The sequence below is a fragment of the Suncus etruscus genome, chromosome 5 (assembly GCF_024139225.1).
Source record: "Suncus etruscus isolate mSunEtr1 chromosome 5, mSunEtr1.pri.cur, whole genome shotgun sequence".
Taxonomy (NCBI): Eukaryota; Metazoa; Chordata; class Mammalia; order Eulipotyphla; family Soricidae; genus Suncus; species Suncus etruscus.
This window is the reverse complement of record NC_064852.1, coordinates 69,837,195-69,860,763: the sequence shown is the minus strand read 5'-3', so window position 1 is coordinate 69,860,763 and position 23,569 is coordinate 69,837,195. Positions and strand designations below refer to the sequence as shown.

Here is a 23,569-nt window from a genome sequence, read left to right as displayed (position 1 = left end):
TCACTTTAGAAATAAGGGACCGAGAGATAGCATGGAGGTAAGACGTTTGCCTTTCATGCAAAAGGATGGTGGTTTGAATCCTGGCATCCCATATGGTCCTCTGTGCCTGCCAGGAGCGATTTCTGAGTATAGAGCCAGGAGTAATTCCTGAGCACCACTGGATGTGACCCAAAAAAAACAAGCAAACAGACAAAGGAAATAAGAACTTTATTGAGTACATCAAATAATTAAATTTTTGATGCTAAGGTATCTCTGCTAAATCCGTAGTTATAATCAATCACTTCAGTCCTATGTGGAGTGGTCACATGTAATTTTAATTAAATATACATTTAAAAATAAACAGATATCATTCTTCACATGAAGGAATAAAGACTAATGTTTTCTTTATGTTTAAGATTTAAATTGAACAAAAATTCTGGATTACATAGGTCATTGGGAAAAATGAGACAATATTAAGTATAGAACTTGCATAGCATATAAAGGGATCATGTAGACAGAGATACCATATTAAAAAGAAGATGGGGAGTGCCAGAGAGATAGTACAATAGCTATCATAATTTCCTTACATTATACTGGCCTTGGTTTAATTTCTAGCAACTTATGTCCCCCTCCAAGATCACCAGTATTGATCTAGAGAAAAAAATCTCAGACTACACCCTCAGCACAGATGGGTATGACCTAAGAACAGAACAAATATATATATGAAGGCCAATGACAAGTTCTTAAAAGTGGATATACCATGTTAAAGGTGTACTTTCTGATTTCAATAAATAGGATTCTAATACTATATTAATGAGTTTACTATCATCAACTGGCTAAACTAATTTCTTTTCTGAAGTATCGTAGTTTTCATTTCTATCCTATTGAGGTATTTACTGATATGTCAATGACTCAAATGTAGTGATGCATATTTCCCAAACTGCTAAATACTTTGACATAGTACAATTTCATGGATGAAAATTGGGGTCCTATTAGAGTTATGGAGAACATCCTCCTCAGACAAATGTGGGCCAATAAAAAGAGTGACTAAGTCAAATATAAGGAAGATAGTAAGGGAAGAATTCATGAAGATAACTTTATGTGAGGACTTATCTCCATGAAACTCAATGGGAAAATTGATTTAAATATTATTTAAATTTGAGTATTTGGTTTAAGAAACATTTTAAGATGTACTTATAGTACAGAAAGCTCCAAATAAAAACCACTAAAAAGCTCCACTCAAAATTAAAGGTCTTTCTATATCTAAAATTGAAAATTATGGAGGAAATGCTTTAATGGTTCACTATTTGTCATCTAGTTTTTGCTGTCAAACATTCACCATAACTGCCTCATTCCTTTCCCTCTAACTTTACTTTAAATATGTTCATGTAAAAGCTGAAGTTAGCATTTTTGATATCTGAAATGCACATACATATTTTAACACAACATACAGAAAAAGTGTACATAAAAGGTGGCATATATCTTTATGGGTGTGTCTGTGCTCATATAGAACATATAGAAAGTAAAGGGTTTAGCTTGCTAAAACTAGGGGAAAAGGGTTTAGGACAGATGATTTTCATTTTTAGGATCAACTAATTTTTCACTCATGGATCTCTGTCATCATATGTGACAAAGGCTGTGATAGGAAGAATTGTTGTGAGCTTAATTTTGTAATGTTTTTGAGTAGATGTGATAATTATAATGGCTTTGTCTTGTTACTTATCTAGGCTGGTAAAATAGCTTTAGAAATTTTAGGTTACAAATGATCCTGAAATAAATAACATTTAAACAATAATGTCCCAATTTATTTTTGACAATAAAGAAACTCAGTAAAGTTTTATTCATATTGATAATTTGTAAAGTTTCAAAACTTTTGTTCTTAAAAAGTAAAAAACATGTAAATTATACAAGGCATTTTATTAAATAGTTATCTTGTATTTTTTACCAGATATCATCTCAATATTGTTTTACAAACAAGTATACCAGACTTCATTTTTAAATTCTTCATAGACTAAAAACCAAAAAATTATTTTTTTGTTTTTTTTGGGGGGGGGCACACCCAGTGATGCTCAGTGATTACTCCTGGCTATACGCTTCAAAATCGTTCCATATGGGACGCCAGGGATTCAACTGCTGTCCATCCTAGGTCAGCCACATGCAAGGCAAACGCCTTATAGCTCTGGCCCCAAGAATCAATTTTTATATTGCAATGTAGTTCAGAAAATTGACCTACATTTGTCATTCAAATATGGTTCCTGTTGAAACTTTATCTGAGCTTCAGTTAGTGAATCCTGGTATTAGTTATTACTGAACTTAATTACCTGAGATAGACTAACAATTTGTATAAAATTATGTATTATATATTTAATACATAATATATCATTATATAAATATATAAAATGTGAAATATATTCAACATTACCTGGTTGTATATTTTATATTAAACTATATATTACATGATAGAGTATTTTCAGACAATATTTAGAAGTCACAGGTACCAGAAACCAATTATTTATTATTTGGTCTTAATATAAATTCATTAAAAAAACAGTATTGTACCTTTCTTTGAAAGAACGGTATGCTAATTAAATAAAATTTTTACACATTATAGAACTGGATATAAACAAAAAGTTCTATCAATATGTATTATTATATTTTTGTGAAAACAGATAAGTGAATTTGAATGAAAATTAAAATTGTGGATTCTTTAGTGAAGCAGTATTTTGTGCTTATGAGAAGGAAATATATATCTATATATCTATTTGTATATACATATATATGCGCTACTCATTAATTTTCTTAAATGATAGGTCAAGTTGTCAATTTAGTTATTTATGTTTGAAAAATATATGTTAATATAAATTTCAGTGTAAATCAATTAGGACACAATTTTATTCCATGTCAATAATGGGATAGGGTCTTGGGCACTTAAAAAGAGAGGAGGGACATTACCAAGTTGAGGAAATTATTTAATGAAGACTTTTATATGTATATATATGCCAGCACATCATATAGATAGGTGTATTTACTAGAAATTTGTTTGTCATTAAAAATTTAATTATGTGTTACCATTTCTAATTAAATTCCTTTTGCTATTCAAGATGATAACGGGGTGAAAGGGAGGGAGATGAGGAGATATTGGTGGTGGAAATGTTAAACTGGTGAAGGGGGTGTTCTTTTTATGACTGAAACCCAACTAAAAACATGTTTGTAATCATGGTGTGTTGCAAGTCAGCCCCTGAAGAGGTTGACTGATGGAGCGATGGAGGATGAGGCTTTTCTCCTCCAGCTCGGACCACACGACTGTTACCCTGTTTAGTCGGCGGTTCTGAGGTGAATTTGGCGGGAAGAAAGCCAACAGGCAGTCAGGCTTCCGAAGAAAACAGCTCTTTATTCCGTGAAGAGGCCGAAGCCAAAAGGCCTAAGAATAGGTCCAGGACAAAAAGCCCCTCGCCTTCCACAGACCCTTGTTTTTATGCCCCAGAATTAGGTACAACCTAATGGTGGGAGCATAATCAGGTACCACCCTAGGGTGGAAGCAAAATGCCAGGTCACACGCTAGGGTAGGGCACAATCACCAATCAGGGTAGGGTCAGTAACATAATAATCCCATAAAAATGTTTACATACACAACAATTTCCCCATTTTTTAATAAACAAACAATATTGTCTACAATTATTAAAGGAAAAACTAGTCAATAATAAAAGAACAGCTGTTTGCATAAGCACATCACATGAAAATGTAAAGAAAATCTTCTAACCTAAACACAGGGTGTCTAAAACCAGAAACATGTATCAAGGAATGAACTACAACCTCCTAAGAAGATAAATCTATGATGTGCATAGATTCTTCGAAGAGATGCCAGAAAGGTTGTGTAGCAGGTGAGAAGAAGCACCTTTTCTTTATTTGTTGTTGTTGCTGGTTTTTGGTATTTGGTTTTTGGGTCACACCTGGCAGCGCTGAGGAGTTACTCCTGGATCCACACTCAGAAATTGCTCCTGGCAGGCTCAAGGGACCATATGGGATGCCGGGATTCGAACCACCATCCTTCTGTGTCTAAGGCAAACACCCTATCTCCATGCTATCTCTCCAAACCCATTTTCCATTCAAGTCCAGGTAGACCAGAAAGCCCATCTTTGAGGACATTGAATTAGGCCCTTATTTTGGAGGAAGAAGCATATACCCCCTGCACAGTGGGGGTGGGGTGGGCCACTGCAATGATGATCAATAGACTTCTGAACATAATCCAAGTTCTTAATCCAGGCTGAAGTCCATATGATGTTCGAAATTGATGTACCAATACAGTCAATTATTGATAGATGGGAGCTTAAGTCATAAACCAAACAAAATATTTAAGGCAGAGATCCTCTCTGTGTAAATAAACAATTTGAGGGCCCATCCAAAATGAGTGGAACCTCCTATGAACCTAGTATTTTGCCTATGATGCGCCCATGCAAAAAACTCTGAGAACAGTCAAAAATATCATTTAGAAAATTATAAACAATATCTAACTCACTAACCTAAAGTCAAGAAAGCAAAACCCTAATGTAATACAATATGAATTCATAAAATTAAAAACTAAAATAGAAAAACAATTACATTAGTCAAAAGAACTGTAGTATCAAATATAAATTCAAAGGAATAAAATTATAAGAAAAATAGAAAAGGTGAAATTTCTACAGAGACCAATACCAATCTGTAAAGATGAGGGGTCTGGAACTCTGAAAAGACTGACAAAAGAAAGTTGTTGGGTCTGGAAAAGTGGGTTGAAGCCTGATACAGAAGATAACATAAAGCTAAATGAAGAAGGAAGGCCAGTACAGTCATCCATGTGTTGGGGCATCCCCAAGCATTACATCATTACCATGATGAGTTGGTTGGGCTTCTACATTTCCTTTGGGAACGGTGCAATCTTGGGGTAGCCACTGTAGAAATGGTCAACAATAGCACTAAGTATATGGATGGAAACCAGAAATTCAGATAGCACAGTTTAACTAGGATCTAAAGACTGTGGGTCTTATCTCTGGATCTTTTCTCTGGGGCTACATTGTGACACAAATTCCAGGTGGCTCATTTCCAACAAGGTTGCAGCAAACATGGTACAAAACTCCAACAGTCACAGATTTCTGCCTCAGGCTGAGATCAGGAGGCTTGTAGTTGTGGGTGAAGGAGATGAGTTGCACATGTGAAGGGAATCCTGAAAATTAAATGTTAAGGACAAGAAGAGAGAAGGAAGGATAAGGATGACTAAATTGGGGAAGATAAAGTTAAAAAAAGGGAACTATATACAAAATATGCAAAACAGACACAGAACAAGACATACACATACAGAATTCACAAAAAATATGGCCATAATACTCACTCATACCAAAAATATTTGTTGAAAAGGATCCAAATTAGAGCAAAAGAAAAAAGAATTCAGCTGAATTGACTAAAAGCTTTAAAATGTAATAGCTGGCAAATGTTTAGATGAATCATTTCAAATTTGAAAAAAAATTTTATGGCAGAGCAGAGCAGATCTGAAAGAGAATTTTATGCATAATACAAATATGGAAAACTCTAGTATAAGTGTATAACAGTATATATACAAAGTTATTGTATAACAGTAACTCTATGATAGTCAATCATAGGCGAGAAGCACTGTGAAGAAAGTCCACCTAAAAATTATCATTATGTCAGCATCTTAAAACCTAAATTGAGGAAATAAAGTAATGATGTTAAAATAAAAAGAGTGAAAGTCATTAAATGAGTATACCTAGAAAGAAAAACATTAATATGATGAGAAATTTTTCTTTCAGGTGAACCTTGACTAAATTAAATTGTAAGATTTCATGATTAACTGAGACCTAGAGCAGTAATTAAATTAAGACTAAAATCCACCATACAAGGAAACACATTGGGGGTCCATGATTTTTAATCCTATTTATTGATCATGCTTGTGGAAAGAATCATAGAAAATTAATAGCAACCAATAAGGAAGTGAAATGATTATCTAGTGTTCATTGTAGATCTTTAAGAAGTATAAAACAGGATGTATGCTGCTGTGGACTTCACCAATGTATTAGGGACTTTTTTGATCTTCTTGTCATCAAAACTGATCCAGTGTTGTTTTGCAGCAATTTTACTGTATGAAGTACAGTGTCCATAGTGAACTTTACCATAATGGGTTGACACTGATGATAAGTTGTATTTCTTAATCTTGTTTTATTCTCTAAAGTGAATTCTACTAAATTGAGGTTTTCTAAAGGAAAATTCACATAAGTATGCAATTTTTTATTTGTTTGCATCAAAATCAAAACGTTTCAAGTGTATTATAAGTACTGGTGGCAGTGTCCATAAATACGTTTTCTTTGAAAAATTTCTTCTAGTTTTGCAGCTGTTGCACTGAACTTTGTTGTCATCCCTTAACTCTTCTTCTTTAAAAATTCAGAGAGGCATTTCTGTAATGTACATTTATCTGTAGATGTAACAGCCAGAGACAAATGAACAAATGTCTCATAAACCTCAGACTTTTGTTGGCATGTGAGATACTGTAGTATAGATTTGAATTGTCCTTGAAAAAGATCATAAATAATAGATTTGTGAGCCTTTTGGTGTTCTGGACTAAATTGCTCATAATTTTCATTTTCCATAAGATGTGTATTTTTGTCTGTCATTAGATTTACAGTAAGCAAGTCCTGATGTAGTCCCTCTATTAGAAACATCAGTAGTTCTTGTGGATTCTGCTGATTGTGTCCACCAAACTGGTCATTAAGTAAACCAATTGTTACTTTGAAGCTTTCAGGGTTAATATGTCTATGAAATCCATTTCCCATGGTTTTGAGCTGACCAAATTCTTCGGCTAATTTACCTTCATGCCCCATTGAATTTTTCTTGTTATTATCCTTTTTATAATGATCTTGATAAAAATACTGAGTCAAATCTGAAATATTATACAAGCATTGCAATATTGAGTTCATGTAGCAAGAGTTTCCTATATTTTGGAGCCCAGTTAAGACACGTTCCTGTCTTTCCTTTTGCATCTCGGAGTGGAAGCGTTTATTACTACCGTCAGTCTCACTCAATGTATGGTGTGTGACAACTAAATCCTTGTTTCCTGCCCCAGAGACCTCAGCAATATTACTGTTGTTAGTGTTTGGTGTATTCTGTTTTTGCTCTGAAGGGGAGTTTATAGTCTGAATTTGATCATTTGAGCTAGCCTGATTTCTATCAAGGCGTAATAGAACCTAAAATTTCTTGGGAGGGTTATCATTTGTAGAAACATAGGCATAACCCCGTCCATTCAGGAGAAAATATCCAGCTATCAATTTTTCATCCTCCTTGATCCAAATAGGTTTATGGGTTGTTACTTGTCTCTGAATATCTTCTTTAAAATGTCTTTCTGCTGCAGTGTAACTTTCCCCATGGGGTAAGTTTAAGTAATTTATAATGATAAGAGTCAAAGATAGCAAATCCATTAGTGGTAAACCACTTTTTCTAATTTTTTGTAATTGAGTTTTTAAGGTTCTTTGAATCCTTTCTACAATGGCCTGTCCCCTACAATTGTAAGGAATTTCTTTCAAATGTCTTATCTGCCATTCGTCACAAAAAAAATTCAAAAGTTTTGCTAACATAGGCTGGCCCATTATCAGATTTTACAGAATATGGAATACCCATCACAGAAAAACATTGTAAAAGAAAACTACAAACAGCCTTAGATTTTTGAGAAGACATAGAAATTGTCTGCATAAATTGAGAATTAATGTCCATCACAATATGAAGATAAGGTTTTCTTGGAAATAAATCTGTTTGAGTTATATTTATTTGCCAAAGTTCATTAGACTGTAAGCCTCTTGGGTTTGCTCCTACTATGTATTTTTTGTTAACGGTGCACATATGTTGCAGGTTTCTACAATTTCTCTAGCTTTCCTCCATGAAATTTGGTAATTCACATGTAAAGGGTGAGCATTTGTGTGTAGGTGTGTATGTAAACATTTTATGGGATTATTATGTTTCTGACCCTACCCTGATCGGTGATTGTGCCCTAACTTAGGGTGGTACCTGATTCTGCTTCCACCATTTGTTGGTATCTGATCCCACCATTGGGTGGTACCTGATTCTGGGAGATAAAAACAAGGGTCTGTGGAAGGCAAGGGGCTTTTGGCTGGAAATGATGCTGAGGCTTTGGACTTTAGTCTTGTCCACCGAATAAAGCTAATATTTCCACAATCCTGACTGTCTGCGAGCTGTTTACCCACCGCTTTACCTCAGAACTTCCAGCTGTACAGGGTGGCAGACGTGTGCTCTGAGCTGGAGGAAAAATAACTCATCCTCCATCCCTCCATCAGTCAACCTCTTCAGGGGATGACTTGCAACATAATGGCGCCCAGACAAGCTGAACCTGGACCCTCAATAACTGTAAGTGAAATACTTCATTGGAAATTTCCTCTGCTAATCATTAAATGGTTTCTGTGTTTAGTCATGTAGATTCTGCCACATTTTTGCTTACACATTGGTTCTCTATTATACAAGTAGATTATTCCATTTTGTTTAAAACTAATTGGTTTTGATTTAAGGACAATCACTGCAGTTGGATGGTTGTGGTCTATATTTCAAATGAAAATTGAATTGTCTCCAGCTGTCATAGTTTGTAGAAGTTCTGTGTTGGCTCACATTGTTACTGTGAGCATAGTTATTGGCTGGTATTTAGGAAACAGAAAGTGTTGAAATGGTGAGGCTAACACCAGTATGGATAATAAGGAAATCTTTCTGACAAAAATTCAGACCAAGGTTCAGGCTGTTGAATGAAGCCCCACCATCAAAAATATAGAAATTTTTGCTGGAAGAAAAACAACTTGGAAAGTTAAGTCTGATTCTAGCAAATGGCATGACACTAGTGACTCAGACAATGATCAACCTCCGGTGCTAACAAGTGAGGCCTAAATCTACTCACAAAATTGAATTGCACACAGTGCACATTCAGACAATGAACCACACACATGGCCTCAGAGCTCTAGTTAGAGTAACTTTGCTAATACAGCCTCATCCCCTTTACATGGGGTAAATGTTTCTAACTATGTACACTATCAGATGGAAGAATTAGATCGGTTTAAAAAAGCATGTAAAGAGTATGGTCCAAAATCACCATACAGTGTGGAGTTAGTAAGACTTTGGAGTCATAACTCATCTTGGACTTTGTATGATTTTAAAAGAATCTCTGAAATATGCCCGTCGTCTAAACAGCAAACTGAATGGGAAATGTACTATTCAGAAGGCATAAAAGCCAAATTACATAGCCCAGATGGTACCAAAAAACAAGTGGCAGGTGTTACTCTATCACAGGGGTCTTCAAACTATGGCTTGTGGGACACATATTGTATTCATTCCCATTTTGTTTCTTCACTTCTAAATAAGATATATGCAGTGTGCATAAAAATTTGTTCATAATTTTTGTTTTTACTATAATCTGGCCCTTCAACAGTCTGAAGGACAGTGAACTGGCCACCTGTTTAAAAAGTTTGAGGACTTCTGCTCTATCATATGAATTATTGATGGCAGAACATCAATTTGCAAATATTCAGACACAAGCTGCTTTACCTAAAGATATCTTAAATTTAATTAGGAATATTGCATTGTCAAAATGGGAAAAAATTGATTCTAACAGCATTGGTAGAGGAAACTTTTTAAAAATTACCCAAGGCCCTTATGAGTCATATGAGAGTATGTAGGTAAGATTAAAGATGCTCTAAGTTACAAGTCGAAGATGAGGAGATGAGAAACTTCCTAGTAAAATCTTTTGCTTATCATAATGCAAATTCAGCCTATAGATTAGTATTGAATACATTAAATGAAAAGGCAGATGTGAATAATTTCCTTTATGCCTGTCGGAATGTCTATGGGGAACCCCAAACCCCACCCCACTTAGACTCAGCACAGACCTTCCCAGTTACCAAAGGAATGATGCCTTACTCCCCTCGAGGACAGGGCACTTTTCATAAACCAGGTCTTTGCCCAAAATGCAAAAAGGGTCGCCACTGGGTGAAAGATTGCAGATCCAGAAAACTCATTGATAATAACCTAAGTAGAGGTTTCAACACAATCCCCTGGAGGCATATCACCCTCTACCATTGTGGAAAACAGGGGCATATCAAAAGAATTTGCCTTTCCTTATAAATTCAGCTCCTCAAGGGCACACATACAAGATGCAGGAAAATGCCCACAGGGCCTCCCCCAGGCCCTTTCAAATCAGGGGCAAAGTTCACAGACAATAATTCTTCCAAACCCAGACCAAGAAAATTCATCACGATAAGGGAATGAATTCACTCCAAATCAGGGAGTGCCAGATTAGACATATTATGCCCAGAGGACATTACAATTTACCCAGGAGCATGCCCTTACATGTTAGAAACTGGCATTGTGGGCCTGCCACCCCCAGAATCTATGGGTTTGATTCTTGGCAGAAGTTCCCTCAACATAAAGGGTATATCAGTAACCACTGGTGTCATTGACTCAGATTCTATGGGAGAAATCATTGTAGTTATTACCGTGCCAGTTACATGGACTTTTAAAAAAGGAGAAGCGATTGCCCAGATAGTAATAGTGCCTTATGTCAAATTTGGGACTTCAGATAAGACTAGAATTGGAGGTTTGGAAGTACAGATCCGGGTGCTGCTCAAAACCCAATCGTGTCTCTGGTTACTAAATTTAAAGATGAACACCCAACTATCAAACTTCACTTGAAAGGGCAACCCTTTGATGACATGATAGATACAGGTGCTCAGGTTACCGTAATTTCTGATAAAGAATGGCCAGAAAATTGGCTTCTTCAGGAAATTTCATATTTGCTAGAAGAAGTAGAAGGCCTGAGCTCTTGTCTGTTGAGTACACGGACTATGATATTTTATGGCCCAGAAAATTAAAAAGCGATAATCAGACCTCACATGGGCCCATTTTCACCATTCCTGTGGGGCTGTGACCTACACAAACAGTGGAAAGCAGAATTTCATATCCCATTGACTCCAGAAGAGCCCGAAACTTGTTTTTATTTAAAAACCCAAAATTTTTAGTAGGGGCCACTACCATGAAAACACCAGCACCAATATAAATAAAATGGAAATCTGACAAACCAATTTGAACAGGTCAGTGGTCCCTTAAAACTGATAAATTAAAGGTGCTGAAAGAATTAGTGAATGAACAGCTAAGTTTAGGACATACTGAACCATCTTTTTCTCAGTGGAATTCACCTATATTCACTATAAAAAAGAAACCCGGTAAATGGAGATTTCGATGGATCTTAGAGCTGTAAATTTATCCGTGTTACCTATGGGCAAATTGCAGACTGGTTTACCATCACCTGTAGTTATTCCATATGAATGGCCATTAATTATAATTGATCTGAAAGACTGCTTCTACCATATTCCTATCCACCCAGATGATAAAAAAGGTTTTTGCATTCTCAGTTCCTTCTCTCAATAACACCCATCCCTGCAGATGTTTCCAATGGACTTTTCTCCCCCAAGGCATGCTGAATTCCCCAACAATGTGCCAGTTTTTTGTAGATAAGGTTTTGAGCCCTGCTGGTGAAAAATTTCCTCACACCATGATATTTCATTATACAGATGATACCTTGCTCACAATGAACAATGAAACAGATTTACAGGACTTATACTCTTATGTTCTTGACTGTTTACAAGCATCAGGACTAAAAATAGCTTTAGAAAAAATACAGACAATGCCACCATATCAATATTTGGGTTGTATTTTGGACCAGACATCAATATGTCCACAAAAAATTTCTATTAAAAAAGAAAACCTTGGAACACTTAATGATTTTCAGAGACTTTTAGGTGATGTAAATTGGCTCTGCCCTGCACTAGGAATCCCGAATGCAGAGCTGTCTATTCTGCTTTAAATTTTGGAGGGTGACCCTGCTTTAGATAGCCCGAGAAACTTAACAACAGTTGCCAAAAATGAATTGGATATCTTCTTGAGCAGATTACAAAAATCGCTTCTCTTAAGATTCATCCCAGGAGAAAAGGTATTTCTGTTAATCTTCCTAACTATAGAAGCCCTCACAGGGGCTTTGATACAACAGTCAGGACCTTTGGAATGGGTGTATTTACATAACAAACAGCCTCACTCAATTGTCCCCTACTTGCAAATGATTTCAGAGAGTATTAACAAGGCAAGACTCAGATCTATAGCTTTACTAGGTTTTGACCCAGATATAATAGTTTTGTCAATACCGAAAAAGGAAATTGAGTCAATATTGTCTCTTAATGAATCTCTACAAAGGACACTCTCAGATTTCACAGGAGAAATATCCTCCCATTATCCAGCAGGAAAAACTTGGGACTTTTTAAAGAAAACTCAGTTTGTTATTTCTTCGATTGTTCAGTATTCCCCTATTCCTAATGCCAAGGTTTTTTACATTGATGAATTCCAAAATGGAAAAGGAGGAATAATCAGAGACAACATTAATATGACCATAGATACCAAATATAAATCTGCACAGAAAGTTGAATTAGCAACTTTAATTTACCTATTACAAAATGTATCTGAAGCCATGAATATAGTTTCTGATTCTTTGTATGTGGTAAATTTATGTCATGTGATAGCCACTGCTTCCCTTAATGCTAATAACCTGATCATACAAACTTACATAAACGATTACAGCAGCTTCTTCAAAAAAAAACTGAGCCCATCTTCATCATGCATATTAGAGCCCACTCAGGTCTTCCAGGACCGATGGCTCAAGGAAATAAAACTGCTGACTTGCTAGCAATGCCTATATTTAAATCACCTGTAGAGGAACATTCAGCCCTACACACAAATGCTCACCATTTACATGTGAATTACCAAATTCCATGGAGAAAAGCTAGAGAAATTGTAGAAAACTGCAACATAATTGCACCGTTAACAAAAAAGACTCACATAGCAGGAGCAAACCCAAGAGGCTTACAGTCTAATTAACTTTGGCAAATGAATATAACTCAAACAGATTTCTTTCCAAGAAAACTTTATCTTCATGTTGTGGTGGACACTTATTCTCGGTTTATGTGGGCCATTCCTATGTCTTCTAAAAAAATCTAAGGCTGTTTGTAGTTTTCTTTTATAATGTTTTTCTGTGATGAGTATTCCATATTCTATAAAATCTGATAATGGGCCAGCCTATGTTAGCAAAACTTTTGAATTTTTTTGAGAAGAATGGCAGATAAGACATCTGAAAGAAATTCCTTACAATTTTAGGGGACAGGCCATTGTAGAAAGGATTCACAGAACCTTAAAAACTCAATTACAAAAAATTAGAAAAAGAGGTTTACCACTAATGGATTTGCTATCTTTGACTCTTATCATTATAAATTACTTAAACTTACTCCAAGGGGAAAGTTACACTGCAGCGGAAAGACATTTTAGAGAAGATATTCAGAGACAAGAAACAACCCATAAACCTTTTTGGATCAAGGAGGATGAAAATGGATAACTGAATATCTTCTCCTGAGAGGAAGGGGTTATGCCTATGTTTCTACAAAAGACAATCCTCCCAAGAAATTTTAGGTTCCATTACACCTTGTTTATTTACACAGGGAGGGTCTCTGCCTTAAACATTTTGTTTTGGTTTGTGACTTAAGCTCTCATCTATAAATAATCAACTATATTGGTACATCAATTTTGGACATCATATGGACTTCAGCCTGGATTAAGAACTTGGATTACATTCAGAAGCCTATTTGATCATCATTGCAGTGGCCCCCACTGTGCAGAGGATATATGCATCTTCCTACAAAATAAGGGCCTAATTCAATGCCCTCAAGGATGGGCTTTCTGGTCTACCTGGACTTGAATGAAAATGGGTCCAGAGAGAGAGCATGAAGATAAGGTGTTTGCCTTTCATGCAGAATGTTATTGGTTCAAATCACGGTATCTGCCAGGAGCAATTTCTGAGCGTGGAGCCAGGAGTAACTCCTGAGTGCTGTCAGGTGTGACCCAAAAACCTAATACCAAAAACCACCACCACCAACAACAACAAATAAAGAAAAGTTGCTTCTTCTTGCCTGCTACACAACCTTTCTGGGTCTTTTTGAAGGATCTATGTAAGTCTTAGATTTATCTTCTCAGGAGCTTGTAGTTGATTCCTTAATACATGTTTCTGGTTTTAGACACCCTGTGTTTAGGTTAGAAGTTTTTCTTTACATTTTCCTATGATGCACTTATGCAAACAGCAGCTCTTTTAATATTGACTAGTTTTTCCTTTAATAATTGTAGACAATATTGTTTGTTTACTAAAAACAAATGGTGGTTTGTTGTGTATGTAAACATTTTATGGGATTATTATATTACTTATCATATCCTGATCGGTGATTGTGCCCTACCCTAGGGTGTGACCTGGAATTCTACTCCCACCTTAGGGTGGTACCTGATTCTGCTTCCACCATTGGGTGGTACCTGATTTTGGGGGATAAAAACAAGGATCTGTGGAAGGCGAGGGGCTTTTGGCTGGAACTGATGTTGAAGCTTTGGACTTGGTCTTGTCCACTGAATAAAGCTAATATTTCCACAAGTCTGACTGTCTGCGAGCTGTTTACCCACCGCTTTACCTCAGAACCACCGGCTGAACAGGGTGGCAGACGCATGCTCTAATCTGGAGGGGAAAGACCTCATCCTCCATCCCTCCATCAGTCAACCTCTTCAGGGACTGACTTGCAATATGTAGGGCTGAATTTTCCTCTACAGGTGATTTAAATATAGGCATTGCTAGCAAGTCAGCAGTTTTATTTCCTTGAGCCATTGGTCTTGGAAGACCTGAGTGGGCTCTAATATGCATGATGAAGATGGGCTCAGTTTATTTTTGAAGAAAGTGCTGTAATCGTTTAAGTAAAAAAATCAAGATGGGTTGCAAGAAGAAGCAAACAAATTATCTGGAAGTGAGAAGGCAGCAGGCTTCAATGGCCTCAGTATAGTAGTGGCATGGAAGTGTGCTATGCATTTGTTTTTTAATCATAGTCAACAACTAAAAAGCAGGAGATAAAGAACAAAACTTAAAAATGTGAAACTTCATTTAATGTGAAAAAGCATGGTGATGGTGAAGACTTGGTGATGGTGGTGAATAGTGGTGAAGAATCTCAGAACAGTAATGAAGGGAAGTTGACTCTGGTGGTAAAACTGGTGCTGGAAATGAATATGTCTAAAACTCAGTCATGACTAACTTTACAAATCACGTAGTTTTCATTTTTATTTATTTATTTATTTATTTATTTATTTATTTATTTATTTATTTATTTTGGTCCCCCAATTCATAATACAGACCAGGCAAAGGGCCTGGTTGAGGTGTTCATAGGGTGCATTTTCTGGACCTCCTCTTTCTATACAGTCAGTGTAAAGAACATAGCCTGTGGTAAGAATTAAGAGGCCTTATCTTTTCTTTTTTTTCTTTGTATTTTTTTTTATTTTTTATATATACATATATTAAAAAAATCCTTCACCAGTGCAACATTCCCATCACCAATATCCCAAGTGTCCTTCCGTTCCACCCCATTTTTTTTTTATTTTTAATAGTTTTCATTTTTTGGGGGGGGTCACACCCAGCAGTGCTCAGGGGTTACCCCTGGCTTCATGCTCAGAAATTGCTCCTGGCAGGCTCGGGGACCATATGAGATGCTGGGATTTGAACTGATGACCTTCTGCATGAAAGGCAAATGCCTTACCTCCATGTTATCTCTCAGGCCCCAATAGTTTTCTTTTCTTTTTTTTTTTTTTTTTGGACCACACCCAGTGATGCTCAGGGGTTACTCCTGGAAAAAAGAATAAGACCATAAAACTTAACTAGTCCTTGAAATTAACACAATAAAGAGCTCTGAAATGGTATATGAACTGAAAACGGAGGTCTTAGAAATCAATGTGCATTTTAAAATTTACTAAGGCGGATGCATGATAAATATGTATAAAACATAATAAAAATTAATTATTTGAATCATTTGTTTCCTGAAAATCCATTCTATCTTTTATTTTATATCTTTTATATTATAAAACATAAATAATCTTTGACTTTTTCTACTATAAGAATTAGAATACAGAGCTGGAGTGGTGGCACAAAGCCAGCACTAGCCTAGGACGAACCTCAGTTAGATCCCCAGCTGTCTCATATAGTTCCCCAAGCCAGGAGCGGTTTCTGAGTGCATAACTAGGAGTAATCCTTGAGTGTCACTGAGTGTGGCCCAAAAAACCAAGACCAAAACAAACAAACAAAAAAGAATTATAATAGGATCAAAATAGACATTTAGAAAACAAAATATTGGGGCAGGGAGACTGATTCAGTCTTCTAATGTCTGCCTTGCACGTATTATGAGGCTGTAAATTTGATTTCAAGAACCACCCCACATTGCTGGGTGTAATCCATGGCACAGCTAGGTAAGACCTTGTTAAATGCTTAAAGTACTATTAACAATAACACAATGATTAATAAACTTAATTTTAAATTAAGTCATTTTCCTTTTCATTTTTACACTGGGACTTTTTAATATAATATTTTAGAGTCTATACATAATCTAATCTATAATATATTAGTGAATTGAGTTGGTCTTTGTGGATCTATAAAGCTACTTTGAAACCAAATTTCTCCAATGTTTTTCAATGATTTCTCTGTATAAATATAGAACTAGAAAATGTATCTTTTTTAAAATTCAAAATAACATTAAAGCTCTTTTCCATAGAAAATACATAAGGTTGATCATTTATTTTGTGGAACAAATAGAATTATTTTTTGTATATCTTAAATTATAAAATAAATTGATATATTATTTTATTGCATGAAAATATATACCAGATTAAAATAAAGATAACAAGAATAATGCTAACATTATGAGCATTAGAAAATTATATTTTTGAATTTTCAAATAACTTGTAGTCAATTCCATTAGATTTTTTTGGTTTCTTCCAAAAGAATATAAAAATGAAATAAGAGAGCTTATTAGTAATTATAGAGATATTAAATATCATTTGTTATAAATCATAGCACATTAATGATTAATGTTCAGCAATATCTTTCCTCATGCCATATTTGGAGCAGAACTGATTTAGGTGGAGAGAGAAATATGAAGTATGTACAGTAATTATCGAAGTTATTAGAAAAATAATTCAAGTTAGAGACTTACTTAGAGTATTATTTGATTCTTACCAGTCTCTCTTCCAGTGAGTAGAAGCACCTAATCATTAGTACATTTCTCCATAAAACTGATTAATTTGATGGACAGGACTAATTTTATGGTTTCCAATTTTGTGATGCTTCAAATAAGCTGTTTCCATTAGAAGTCTTAAGTGCTTGAAGAGTCAGTTCTATTGTATTTTCTTTTATTCCAACAATTAATTACATAAAGTACTACTTCAGCATCATCTACTAATAAATCACATTTTTCAGCTTGTCATCCTGCCTTATTGCTTAATATTACTGATTTAAGGCCAGTTATTATTTTTTGTTTGTTTTGGGGCCATACACCCTGATGCTCAGGGGTTACTCCTGGCTATACACTCAGAAATTGCTCTTGGCTTGAAGGATCATATGGGACGCTTGGGGATCATAGCACTGTCTGTCCTAGGTTAGCCCGTGCAAGGCAAATGCCCTACAACTTTTGCCACCACTCTGGCCCTGCCAGTTATTTATTTATTTTTTATTTTAGTTCTTCCTCCATGATATCTACCATTATATCCTGAACCCATAAGTTATTTCAAACTTACACATTTTCATTTATCAACAGAAGATCATAAGGGGTCATAAAAACAATTAAAAGCAATATATTTAAAATATTTATGCAGCATTCTATAATTACTACTTACTCAATAATTCTTTAAAATTTGTATTGAAGAACTTGGATTCTATCTTGAGAAAAGGGAAAGAATTAAAAAATTTAGTGATTCAAAATATATGGTAAAAAGATTCTGTAGATTCATATGCTTTTATTCTAATATCAATAGCATTTCTTTTTTTATTTTGAACATTATGATTTATGTAGGTATTTAAATACATTTTTTGTTTGTTTTTTAAGCCACACCTGGTTATTCTCAGAGGTTTACTCCTGGCAATGCCTCAGAAATATCTCCTGGCTTGGGGGACCATATAAGATGCCAGGATTGAACCCAGGCCCGTCCTGAGTCAGCCCATGAAAGATAAACACCTTATTGCTGTGCTATTGTTCTGGTCCCTAAATAAATTTTTAAGTAAAAATAAGGTTTCTTGAGAAAAAATTAGTTCATAATTTTATATATACTAAAATATCATTACTTTTATGTCTAGGAAATAAAGGGACAATAATGTTGAAGATGCATCATAATGGCAATATATGCATAAATAATTATAAAAACTATAACATACTATTTAGTTGTAAGATAAAATTATAAAATTTACTACTTTTATGATTTAACCACCTGTAGAGTATCATGTTGAATAAAATTAGAGAGAAAAGGAAGGACAGATACAGAATTATTTCTGTATTATGTAAAAAACAAAGAAATATAGCAATGGAAAAGAAAATGAAGAGAGGCAAAAAAAATGTATACTGGCCCACACAACTATGTTTTCTAGACAGGGAGAAGGACTATGTGATGAAAAATAATGTAATAGTGTACAGAAATTGACTTTTTGGTAGAGAGTGTGGTATTAGAATGTTGTATGGATAAGACCCTATTATAATAAGTACTTTACATTATTGTGACTCAAATAAAATTAAAGCATGTATATAAAATTAAAATATATAAAAGACATTAAATATCTAATTTTATATTTTACAGAAATAGTTATAGGAAAAGTACACAATAAAGAAACACAAAATAAATAACAAATTGTAGAGGGAAAAAACAAGATAGTAATAAAACAGAAAAATTAAACTTAGAAATAATTTTTCAAAATGACAGATCATATTAAAACTGTTTAAGTTTATAAAAGAGTAAAATTTTAGATTCAATTTTTTTTAATTTTTATTTTAACCAAAGTGAATTACAAATCATTCACGGTCATTTTTTAGGTACATTGAATCAGAGGCATTCACACCACCAGTATTGTCCTCCCTCCACCCCTGTTCCCAGAATGCATCTCATATGCCCCTCTTTTATCCCCCGGGTTGCTAGTATAAAGTGGTCCCCTCTGTATCTAGCATTTTGTAGATTGGGTATCAAATCTCAGATTTAAATTCTTAAGAAAAAATAAAAGGAGGCACACTACAAGTGGTATCATTCAAAACATTCAAGAACACAAATTCAAATTTTCAAGCAAAATTTGCCAAATGTAGTATAATTATATGTAATAGATACTATGTCATCAAAAATTGAGATGTTTTTGCTTATAGTTTTAGCTAGCAATTAAAATATCTAAATTTTAAAAATCAAAACAACAAAAGAAAAGAGAACAACAACAAATTGATCCCTAAGTGCGAAGACAGAAGCCCTGAGCACAGCTTTTATGGCCCCCAAAATGAAATACATAATAGAAATGTATCATTAAATTTAACAATATTAAGTAACAAATTATATATTGATAGATGCAAAATAATATTTTATAAAATTTAATCTTCATTCCTGATTAAAATATTTCTGTAATCTAATGAATGAATAGAAATGGTCTCAATCTGGGCTGGAAGAGGTAGTACAGATTAAGATGCATACCTAACATGAGCCTAACTCTAGGTCAATTGTTACAACCAAATGGGCCCCAGAAATCTCAGATTATAGCATTAAAGGAACCCCATCGCTTCCCTAGTAATCTTGCATATAGTCCTGAAGATCATTGAACACTCTGATTCCAATATATATGCATAATGGTAATAAAGAAATTGAATATTATTATTCTATTACAAAAAAGCAGACTTGTCTCTCTACTTCCTTAAGCCTGAGATTGAGAATTCTAGTCATTGTAGAAAACAAAAATTATAATAAATAAATAAATAAATAAATAAATAAATAAATGCGTTAGGTTAAAATGATTTAAAGTTCTCCCTTTCCATAGACAGCATAATCATTCACAAACTATAATGGAATCTATTAAACATAAAGTGTTTTATAATTAATACATAAATTTAGCTAGATATTTACTAAGTTATCAAACTGAAAATATGAAACTGCACTTTTATGAAATAAACAGAAATATAAAACAATACTACTTAAAATAGCATAAAACATTGGAATAATTAGGGATAAGACTGACAAAATAGGGGCCAGTGAGGTGGCGCTAGAGGTAAGGTGTCTGCCTTGCAAACACTAGCCAAGGAAGGACCGTGGTTCGATCCCCTGACATCCCATATGGTCCCTCCAAGCCAGGGACAATTTCTGAGTGTTTAGCCAGGAGTAAACCCTGAGCATTAAATGGGTGTGGCCCGAAAAACCAAAAAAAAAAAAAGACTGACAAAATAATTATGACCAGTATATTGAATATTATATCTCCTTATTAAGAGGCTGGAGGAATAGAGTAGGCAGGGGTTAGGGGGAATTCTGGTTAGAGGGAGCTAGCATCTAGTACCAGTACCATATGGTCTTTAGAGGCCCATGAGTGACACTACACTGGCCTTGTGTGTGATTCCTGGCATGACAGGGGCACAGTTGTTACACATCTCTGGACCTACCACTGATCCACTGGCAAGTTGTCTGAGCATCTCCAAAAATGACTCCTATAGTATTCTCCAAAGACTACTTGGGGATCTCAGAGAAATATAGTATAAAGATAAATTGAAAAAAATCCAAATAAGATCTGTTGTGTCTAAGAAGGGGAAGAGTCAATATTGTAGGAATAATGTTGACTTCAACCACACTGATGGAAATGTTTTCTATGGGCATAAAAACTGACAATTATCACTGGAATTAAATAGACAATGCAGAAATAAATCTATATAATCTGTCTATTGTCGATAAAAAAAAACATAGAAATTGCTAAAAATATTCGAAAGAATTAGAATTATTGGCTACTCTACAAATAAAAACTATTCTGTATTTTGATAATAGACCAAAATAAAAAGCACTAAAATACTTAAAGTTTAATAATGTTAGAGTAAAAAAGGAGAGTAACTCTATTATCTTGAAATGAATAGAGATTCTTCAGTTTCAACAAGAACTATAAAATAATGCCCTATAAAACTTAAGAAAATATGTTAATATATTATTAAGATATAAATAAATATATAGACAATAACCTATGTACAATTATATGCTAAGTTATATCAACGTTAGGGCATTTATCTTGCCCGTGGCTGACCTAGGATAGAGGGTAGCTTCATTCCTGGCGTCCCATATGGTCCCCAAAAGCCAGGGGCAATTACTGAACGGATAAGTCAGTAGTAACACCGCCGAGCATCATCAGGTATGGCCCCAAAAAACAAAAACAAAAATTATTTTCATAACTAAAATAAAATGAATCATTGGTAAATAATAAATATGATCATATCTCAGTCAAGTTACACTAACAAATGTCACAGTTAATAATAATGTAAGGCCAACCTGAATTAAGGCTTAACTTAAGTTTCTCCATCTTCAGAAAAAGGCCATTTTATACACACTGGCTGATCTCACAGTTACACCCCACCCCCCAAGAGTGCTTTGCAATCCTCCCATCTTCAGAATGAGGTAAACAAAGTGCGCTGACCTCCCAATTACCTTCCAACCATGTCCTGAAAAAAGTGCATATCCATCAAAAAGAAGGAGGAAACTTGGTCTGACAGTTCTCAAGAGTATGTGAACAATATACTCTCCAGGTGAGTCTAAAAAAATCATAGTAAAGGGCATAAGGAAATTGTGAGCTGAGGTTTCAGAGAATAAAATAAAACCCCTTATGCAAGGTCAGGGTTGCTCTCATAGGAGATTGCCCTGATTGGTCAGCCTCAAGACTCAATGCTTGCTTAATGACTTGTGCTTAATATAATTATTTTAAAAAATAATACTATTTGCTTTGTGTGGTTTTTGGACATAGAACCTTAACTGTAATTTATCAATTTTAAAATCCCTTATAAAATAATGTCTTTAGTTACAAAAAAGTACCAATAATATCGTGGAAAAAGGCATATACAAATGCTCAAATATGGAGAAAATATTTTACGATGATGTATCTCTTTTCTTGACTATGGTAATGGTTTTATAAGCATATATGTATTCCTATTTAAAAATTTTAATTTGTGAGTTTTATATTTAAATTATATTTAAAAATGGAGTTTATTCCAAAATGTTGTGATTATATTATTTTTTATTAGGACTACGTCTTTAAATAAAAGTGTGGACTTAAATTTATTTTAGAGTTGCAAAACAGTTGTACTTCTAAAAGCTACTATAAAGACTTTATACTAAAATTATTCTTTACATCTTAATTGGACAGTATTTACCTAACAATCTAATTTTTTTTTTTTATTCTTGGGCCACACCTGGTGATGCTCAGGTGTTACTCCTGGCTATGCACTCAGAAATCGTTCCTGGCTTGGGGGACCTTATGGAACACTGTAGATCGAACCATGGTCCATCCCAGGTTAGCATGTGCAAGGCAAATGCCCTACCTCTTGTGCCACCGCTCTGTCCCCTAAATTTCTTTTTGTAAGACATCAATTCTATAAAAGTGAAATGAATAGATATATATTTCTTCAATATTGATGACATCACATCTTTGTGGCTCATTCCAATTAATCATAGTGAAAGCTTTAAAACTGTGACAATACTAAAGGCAAAAGGAATAACTGGTCTGATGACCAAGATGGAGTCCTACTTGTTTTCAGATAAGTAGGTAATCCAATTCAAAATGTTATCATAAGGGTCTGCTTTCTAGAAATACCTTTAGAATTATTGGGTTAGTCTATGTTTTCTAAAAAACCCAGTTGAAGGCACCACTAAAGTGGGGAGACAATATAGTAAAAGGTTATCAACAGTAGTAAGAATGAAGGAACTATTTAGGCAAAACTTAGTACGTGAGAAAAATCATAGCATAAGGCTGATCATGAATTCAAAGAGAGAAACAACATTTCTTTTAAAAATCCAAACATTCTTTCAAAATAAAACTATGCTTAAGACAATAGAGGAAACATTCAAAACGTAGTTTATTCATTGACTGTGTCTTGTCTTGTACTCACCTCCTACTGAAAAAATACTTATATTTCTGGGGTATCATATAACTCCTTGGCAGAACTTTGAACATTTATATTCTATATAATATTGGGAGACTGTATCAAGCAAAAATTAACTTAAGTCAATACATGATCTCTGACAACAAATAGTGAATTCACCTAACACAGAATCACTGCCTTCTGAATCCTTAATCCTGATCAAAAGTTAATATCAGATATGTAATTGATGCATTTGGAGGCCTACTACTCAAAACTTGCTTCTAATCGTGTATTAGACAAAAGGTAATAGAGTACACTTATGTTTGTTTATATTTGTTTGTTTGGTGGGTTTGTTTGTTTTTGGATTTATATCAGGGGTCTCAGGGCTTACTCCTAGCTCTCTGTTTAGGGTTCGTTCTTGGTGATGCTCAGGATGCCATATGGGATCTAAGTCTGTTATGTGCAAGGCACGAACCCTACTCACCATTTTATCTTCTGGGACCTTATTCTCTTATATGTACAATTTGTGAATTTTCTAGATCTTTAGATCACATAAC

The 23,569-nt window shown here is 34.6% G+C and overlaps 1 non-coding gene across 1 annotated transcript; it reads right to left on the bottom strand.

Annotated features, from left to right (window-relative positions):
* Window positions 1-15,237: 15,237 nt before the first annotated feature.
* Window positions 15,238-15,369, bottom strand: LOC126010152 (small nucleolar RNA SNORA51). Its single transcript, XR_007496285.1, has one exon. It is a non-coding gene; the product is annotated as a small nucleolar RNA SNORA51 (small nucleolar RNA).
* Window positions 15,370-23,569: the final 8,200 nt, after the last annotated feature.